Genomic DNA, 8,250 nt, shown 5'->3' on the forward strand with positions numbered 1-8,250 from the left:
CCAGGAAAAAACTTAAAGTGGGTGAGCAGAATTACATCTTATAAAGTTCCTGGAGGTTGAGGGATCCTGCCTGGGGCACTCTCTAGATACAGGATGAGTAATTGAATATATTGTCCATGTACCTGTCCCAAAACCCCCTTCTGTTTCCCATAAAAATGATTAGTTCAGAATGGAAATATATATTCATTTGGAATCCCGGATCTCAGAGTCTTCAGCTAGCACCTCCTGACACTGAACTTTTCACAGGCAATATGTCCATTCTAGGGTGCCTGGGTGGCTCAGTTGGTTTGGCAATTGCCTTTAGCTCAGGTCATGATCCTGGAGTCCTGGGATCGAGTCCTGCATCAGGTTCCCTGCTCAGTGGGGAGTCTGCTTCTCCCTCTGGCCCTCCCCCCCTCATGCTCTCTCTCTCATTCTCTCTCTCTCTCAAATATATAAATAAAATCTTTAAAAAATATGTCCATTATAATAAGAAAAGGGATATTTACATTATTTATGACTACGGGCTTTCCTTCCTAGGCTCTTCTCCAGAATCATGTTCCTGGTGAGCCAGGCTGGACCACATGTGAGTTAGAAAGACTTCTTTGTGTTCCTGGCCCAAGACGTAATCTAAAAGTAAACATAATATAGGGCAGAATCAACAGTTTATAAACATCTTAACACACCGGAGTGTAAGACCCAAAGCAAAAAATGTTGTTGGCCACAGTAATGCTAATTAACAATAATTGAGTGCTTAGGGCATGCCAGCATTGTTCCAAGTAGCTTTATGTGGATTAATGCATAATTCTTACAACAGCACCACAAGGTGAATACCATAGTTATCCCCTTTTTTACACTTCAGGAAAACTAAGGAACAGAGAGGTGAAGCAACTTACCCAAGCACACACAGCTAATGATAGAACTAAGATTTAGACCCAGCACTCTGTCTACAGAATCCATGCACTGACCCAGCGCATGATACTGTCTCTTAACTGAGACAGCTAAGTAATTTAAGATTAGTAATCTTAAAAACTGTTTTCTAGAAATATAGCAAATGTATGGGACAAATTGATGAGTTTTTATAAAGTGAACGTACCTCATTAGCCACCACCCAGATCATAAAAGAGAACCTTAGCTACAGTCGAGAAACCTGCCTGATTATTCCTCTCTAATAATCACGATTTTGATCACCATAAGTTAGTTTTGACTGTTTTTGAACTTTATATAAGTGGAATCATAACATATATGCTCTTTTTGGTCATGCTTGTCTTCCATTCATGATTATATCTGTGAAGCTCATTCATATTTCCCTTCCTTTCTCTCTCAAGGAGAGGAAATGTTTTTGTCCAGCCCATGAGCTAAGAATGATTTTTATATTTTGAATGGTTGGAAAAGATTTCTGAAGAATAATATTTTGTGATATGAAAATTATACGAGATGCATATTTCAGTGTTCATAAATAAAGTTCTAGAAACATGGCCATGCTCATTCATTTATGGGTTGTCTGTGGCTACTTTCACACTACAACAGTGGACATAAGTAATTGTGACAGACATGATATGGCCAGCAAAGCCTAAAATGTTTACTATCTGACCCTGTACTGAGAAAGTTTATGGAAACTTGCTGCAGAATGTTTGCATCCCCAAGATTCATATGTTGAAATCCTAATGTCCAATGCGATGGAATTAGGAGGTGGGGCCTTTGGGAGATGACAAGGTCATGAGGGTGGAGCCCCTGTGAATGGGATTAGTGCCTTTATGAAAGAGGCCCCCCCCAGCCCCTCCCATTATGTGAGGTTATGGTGAAAAGATAGAGAGCTAGGAAGTAAGCCCTCACCAAAGACCAAATCTTCCAGCACCATGATCCTGGACTTCCCAAACTCCGGAACCATGAGAAATGATGTTCTGTTTATAAGCTACCTGTCTGTGGTACTTTGTTATAGCAGCCTGAACACACCAAGACACCTGTATATAGTGTTCCATGGTATGAGTGAACTATCATTTATTATCTCTTCAAGTGTTGATAGGCATTTGGGGTGTTTCCAATTAGGGACTATAACAAACAGTGATGTCATGTTGTTCTACACTCTTGTACGTGTCTTTTGATGCACACATGTACACATTTCTATTGGTTTACTTAAATATGGATGTGCTAGGTAGGTGAGTTTATGTTTAATTTTATTACATACTAATAAATAATAATAACAGTTTTCCAAAGTGAGTGGCCCAAACTACACTGTCACCAGTAATGTAAGTGGGAACTTTATTATAAATCAGGTCATTTATAATCATGTGAATCTGTTTCTGAAGCCTCCATTCCATTTCACTGATCAATGTGCCTATACTTATATTAGCAAACCACAGTCTTAATTACTATAGCCTTTATAACGTTGCAAAGTTTAATGATCTTTATTCTTTTCTGACCTTGGCTATTCTTAGCCCTTTGCCTTTCCACATCAATTTTAGAATCAGCTTGTCAATTTCCACAAAAATAAGATCTGCTGGGATTTTGGCGGGGATTGCATTGCATATACAGATCAGTTTCAGGAAAACAAGATCTGATAACAACACTGAATCTTCCAATCCATGAACATGGTATTTCCTTCCATTTGCTGTCAGTAATTATGTGTCATCTTCAATGTAGAAGTCTTGAATATCTTTCTCTGAGCATTTCTTAGGTATTTGATGTTTTGATATTCCTATGAACCCCATCTCTTCTTGAATTCTCTAAATTCCAAACCTCTCTGATAATCATTTTGACCTTCCACACCATAAATTAGTTTTGCCTGTTTTTGAACTTTTCATAGGTAACAATATGGATGAACCTCACAGATACAATGGTGAGTGGAAGAAAGCCAGACCAAAAAGAGCATATGCGTATATAAAGTTCAAAGCAGTTCTCCTCATGGCCCCTGAGCACCTTTAGAACATCCTTCTCCATACCTTATCAGTCCGCCTCTTCTGAGATGTCCTCCTTACTTTTCCCACCTACTAGGATTCCAATTACATTTTAAATTCAGAAAAAAAAATCTATCTTTTTGTTGAAATCCTCACAGACCTCTCCAATTACCTCGCTGCAGTAATACCCCATGACCCTCAATTAGTGACCCTTATTATCTGTGTTGCTATTTACTAATTAATGATCCTTTGATACTTGGCCTCTTTTGGGAATAGATCAACACACAACTTTTGATGTCTCCCCAGAAGTGCACAATCACTGAAGATGGGCATAAATTATCTTTTCCTTTTAGCATTCTTCAAGTATTTCAGAGTAATGTGTTCGGGAGGAACCTTAATGCTAGCTCCTTACTTGATTGAATCCCAAATTCATTTCCCTGTACATAGTTTCACTGGAGATTGATGCGAAGCAGTTATTCATTTCCTATTCTTTCTGTAGTTGATTCATACATTGTACACATAATAATTCATGCGTTTAAAATCTTTTAATGCTTTAAAGCTAAACTTTTCAGTGAATTAAGAGAAACATATTTTTTTGTTTTCTTCTTTCTTTTTGATGAAAGATGTAGGCAGCTAGTGTAAAAAGAGATTTTTTTAAAAACCACTTTATCATTTAGCCTTTTTTTTAGCTTATGAAGTCCCACTGAATGATGCCATGAAGCTACAGAAGATGCAAATCCGTTATCCATAATTTGCAGTTGTTGACATGCAAGACCCCCCTGTATGTATTAATAAATCAGTTTTCAAAATGCCAAGCAGCATTTTTTTGGCTTACAAATGGCAATACTGTGGCCTGTATGACCCAAATAATTTGTTTCCTCAATTGGGAAAGCCTTAGATGTAGCCTGGCAGGTTTAGAAAAGAGAAAAGCAGAAATACAGAGAGGAGGAAGAGGGAAATGGCCAGATTGTGATTGGAACCTATTTTACTCCCACATTGGCTTCCATGAATTGGGATTAGGCCAAATGATGAGGGTGGGGAGATAAATTAGAAAGATTGAGCTTTTGACAAAGGGGATTTTATGGAGAGTCTAGCCACAGATCATTTGGGGCTTATGTTTTGTTTTAAAAAAACATCACACCACAACAACCAGCCTGATCCCTCAAAATGCCCCAGCAGCTGGCTCCAAAAGATAAGGCAGAGGTACTTCACAGTCTAATACTAATCATATTTGAGCATTTCAAGTTAGATTGGACCATACTTTTCTTCCTCTCTCATAATGTTTACTTTTAAGTTCAAAGCAGGAACTTGTTATATATATATGAAAAGAATCTCAAGTCTAAAATACAAAAAAGAGAGAGGGAAACAAGGATGCAGCACAAGGCAGGGTGTAGAAGTTAGAGAAGGCTTGCATCTCTCTCCAACAGAACCTGGTCTTTAACGTTGGAATTCTTATAAAAATCCAGGCTCCCCCATTGAATACCCACATGAGTGGGGGAGGCTGCTACCAGGGTTGCCAGACCTCGGAGCTGGGGAAGGAAAGTTCAAAGACTAGCCATGTCCTAGGATGTTCTAGGACGTCACAAAGAGGAGGACCCAAAGGGGACAAGACACATTTAAATCATGATGATCAGCTTTATCCCTTTGCCAGTGCTCCAGATCACATGCTCCCTTCAGCAAGCGGTCTTATAATTCTACATACTCTGTGCATCATCTCCTTGGACCATCATTGGGAAAAACAAACAAACAAACAAACAAACAAACAAACTATAGTCTATGCTAGAAATGTTCATTACTGATTAGTTTCCTTTTCCTAAAACTATGTCTTCCCAGTCTTGCTCATGTTACAGGCATCACATGTTTTCCTTCGTGCACATTAGACCGGGTATAAGTCAATGACTTCAAGCTACAAACAAATTCCCATCTTTAAATGAGGTCAGCATGCAGGTAATTGTTGGTCATCTTTCCCCCATTCCAGCTTTTTCTTCCAAATCCCAGTCACCAATCCCAAACCCACATGGGATCAGATGAAAAAACCCTCACCAGCTAATCCACTTTACTGCCACACAGACAAAACGTCATGCCCCTACACCTTTGTCATGATTTGTCCTAGAGTTCTAAAAGAGCTTTAACTGCTATCTCTGCTTGTTCTGCTCCTGGTTGTTATTCAAGAACTGTACGAATCATCATCTTCTCAGTGAAAATTTCCCTAAAATTCCTAGAAAGAAAAATCTTTTTCTCCATTGTTCTCCCTGAGCCTTCTCCATATACCACAAATTGTGATACTTGGCAAATAATCTAATAATTATAAATCCATTCAACGTCCACTCCTACCAGACCATTAATAAAACAGGAGGAAAACTTTTTTCAGGGACATCAGTGCATCCATAACTTCTAGCTGTAGTTGGCACATGGCAGATACACAATACAACATTGGATAAGGGGATGGGTGGGTGAATGGATGGATTGGTGCTTAAATGGAACTAGAGGAGGATGGTTGTGTTGGTTTTCCACTGTGAGTAGGAAATAGAGTGTGATTCTATTTTTTTTTTTTTAATATTTGCTGATGGTGTTGAAGTATTACCCCCACCCTATTCCTTTTCTGCCCCACACCTGGTCACCATGATAAAAATGCCTGGGGGCATTCTCTCCCTTGGTGTTGATGAGAATTTCAAACCATGCACAGGAACCCCCTGTCCCCAACTCCTAACCACCATAGAATCTCCACATCAGTCCCCTTTCCCTGCTTTCTGAAGCCATTTTGGACCTGCTTGGGAATTACCCTGTAAGCTCCATTACACAAGTAACAAACTTACTGTATCCTCTTGGTTCATGTGACATCATTAGCCTTGACATCTGAACCAAATTTTGGGTTGGAGTCCACCCTGTCTCTGAGGGCTGGCTATAACATGCTATCACAAATTACCACCAACTGAGTGACTTAAAACCCAGATTTATTGTAGAGTTCTCTGGGTCAGAAGTCCAACATGGGCCTCACTGGGTGGGCTGAATCCCTTTCTGGAGGCTATGGGAGAGAATCCATTTACTTGCCCAATTTCTAGAGGCTGCCTGGATTCCTTGGCTCTCAGCCCCTCCTCCCCCTTCCAAGCCACGAGCAGAGCATTTCTCTGACCCTTCCTCCGTCATCATATCTCTCTTCCTCTAACCACAGCTGAAGAAAGAAGGCTTTTCACTTTTAAAGACTCATCTGATGAGGGTGGGCTCTACCCAATGATTAGAAGGATAATCTTCTAATCTCAAGGTCTGTATCATATAGGCAAAGTTTATTTTGTTTATTTTGTCATGTAACACCTTATTCACAGGTTCTGGGGATTAAGGAAGGTATGGACATCTCAGGGGTGGGGGTGTGCATTACTCTGCCTACCAGTGTAAGCTAAAAATACACATGTGAATACTTGTCAGTCATTTGCTGTAGCTATGAGATTGATCTTTACAAAAATAAAGCAAACTTGAGACTGGGAGAATCCAGGTCAACAATAACAAAAGCTCAAAGAAACAGAACCAATGGTGCGGATAGAGAGAAAGAGATTTATTATGAGGGATTATGGGGCTCATGTGATTATGGAGGCTGAGAAGTCCCACAATCTGTTGTCTGCAAGCTAGATACCTAGGAAAGCTGGTGGTGTAATTCCATCCAAGTCCAAAGGCCTGGGGATCCGTGGGAGCTGATGGTGGAAATCCCAGGCCAAGGGCAGCAGATGACTGATGTCCCAGTTTATCAGTCCAGCAGAGAAAGAGAATTCAGCTCTCCTCTGCCCTTAACAGATTGGTTGGTGCCCACTCACACTGGGGAGGGCAGTTTTCTTTACTCAGCCCACCAACTCAAATACTAATCTCTCCTGGAAACTTCCAGAAATAATGTTTAGCCAAATCTGTGGGCACGCCAGTCAAGCTGACACTAAAATTAACCATCACAGGTAGCATGACATGGAGTCAGCTTTCTGTGGTAGCATTACTTTTCATCAAGGATAATAGGTCACTCCTCAGCCTCTGTGTCCTGTCACTGACATGTAATGTGAGAAAGTGGGAGGTGTTAGGGCCCAGTCTTGCTTGGAAAATTGTTGAGAAGTGCTTGCATCAAACCAGTGCTGCTGGCTTCAGGGGCATCACAGCGGGGAGAGGAGTGCCAAGCCAGAGCACCTGCACATCTGGCCATCGGACCTACCCGTGGCAAGCACAGCAATAAGCAGGTAAATATGCATGGCCTTTATTCACCTCAGCAGATCCAAGAGTAAGATAATCTAACATGCCAGTTTTATAAAGGCAGAGATTCGTGAGGTTAAGTCAATTGCCCAAGGTTACTCAATTACTAAAGGATAGTTCTGGAATTCAAGCCAAGCCCCTGACTCCAAAGATGGGGCGTCCCCACCACCACCACTTACCATGATGTTAGAGGACATTTCACGCACTCCACAGTGCTGGAGATTGATGAGAGGGGTCTGAGCCCCGAGTCTCAGATGGGGCATGTTGCAAAGTGGACTGCACAAAGAGACAGGAAGTCAAGGTTCTGCTTCTCGCTGTCATTTTAATTTATAAGACTTCAAGTTGCATTTGTTTTCTGGAGGTGAGGCCTTGGGATATTAACACATCATTGATTTCAAAGCAGAAGGCCATGTTAGAATATTTTAGTTCCTTACTGCTCTAGGATTTGCTTTCCAGAATCAGATCTCTGCTGTATACCGAAGGCCCTAGATAGTGTCCTTTTAATTGTGCAGTCTCTATATGTAACTTACAAAAAAAAAAAAAGAGAGAGAGAGAAGAAAAAAAGGTTTAGAACAAATCCTCACAGGGATTCACTCTGTCTGATTCAGTAACAGCCAGGAGGTCAACTGTGTAAGAAAGAGCACTGAACCATAAGCCAAGACTCTCCTCTCTTTCCCTCATTAGCTGTGTGCCCTTGGGCAAATCACTTAGACTCTCTGTGCCTCCACTGCCTCATCTATAATATGGGGATAGTATTTGCTGTCCTCTTTTTAATATAAAATAGAGTATCCTCATCAGTGTGGTAAGAAGTCCACCTGGCCTAGAAACCTGCTGCTGGATGAGAGTCTGGGAAGAGAGAAGGACAGGAAGGGACAGGAAGCGAGGAGGCTACACAAATTCACGTTCAGTCAGTATTTGCTTATCATCATCCAGGAGGCTACACAAATTCAAAGAAAGTTGATAATCGCCTTTGTTTGTACCTCGAGACAGCAGTTTCCTTCAGTTCTTCATTTTGTCCCCAGTCTTTTCCCAGCCAAAGCTATACTTAGTTTATTTTTGTTTTTGTTTTGCTCCAGTAAATATCATGATGATGAATATTAACAGGGCACAATTGTTCGCTTTCCCTACGCTGGTGTCCTCCTGAAATCCT

The 8,250-nt window shown here is 40.8% G+C and overlaps 1 non-coding gene across 1 annotated transcript; it reads right to left on the reverse strand.

Moving 5' to 3' along the window:
- Nucleotides 1-7,985: 7,985 nt before the first annotated feature.
- Nucleotides 7,986-8,034, reverse strand: LOC114197876 (small nucleolar RNA SNORD44). The gene has a single exon (XR_003606975.1). It is a non-coding gene; the product is annotated as a small nucleolar RNA SNORD44 (small nucleolar RNA).
- Nucleotides 8,035-8,250: the final 216 nt, after the last annotated feature.

The sequence above is a fragment of the Eumetopias jubatus genome, unplaced genomic scaffold (assembly GCF_037043125.1).
Source record: "Eumetopias jubatus isolate StellerSeaLion01/CBP00866 unplaced genomic scaffold, mEumJub1_p1.0 scaffold_10, whole genome shotgun sequence".
Taxonomy (NCBI): Eukaryota; Metazoa; Chordata; class Mammalia; order Carnivora; family Otariidae; genus Eumetopias; species Eumetopias jubatus.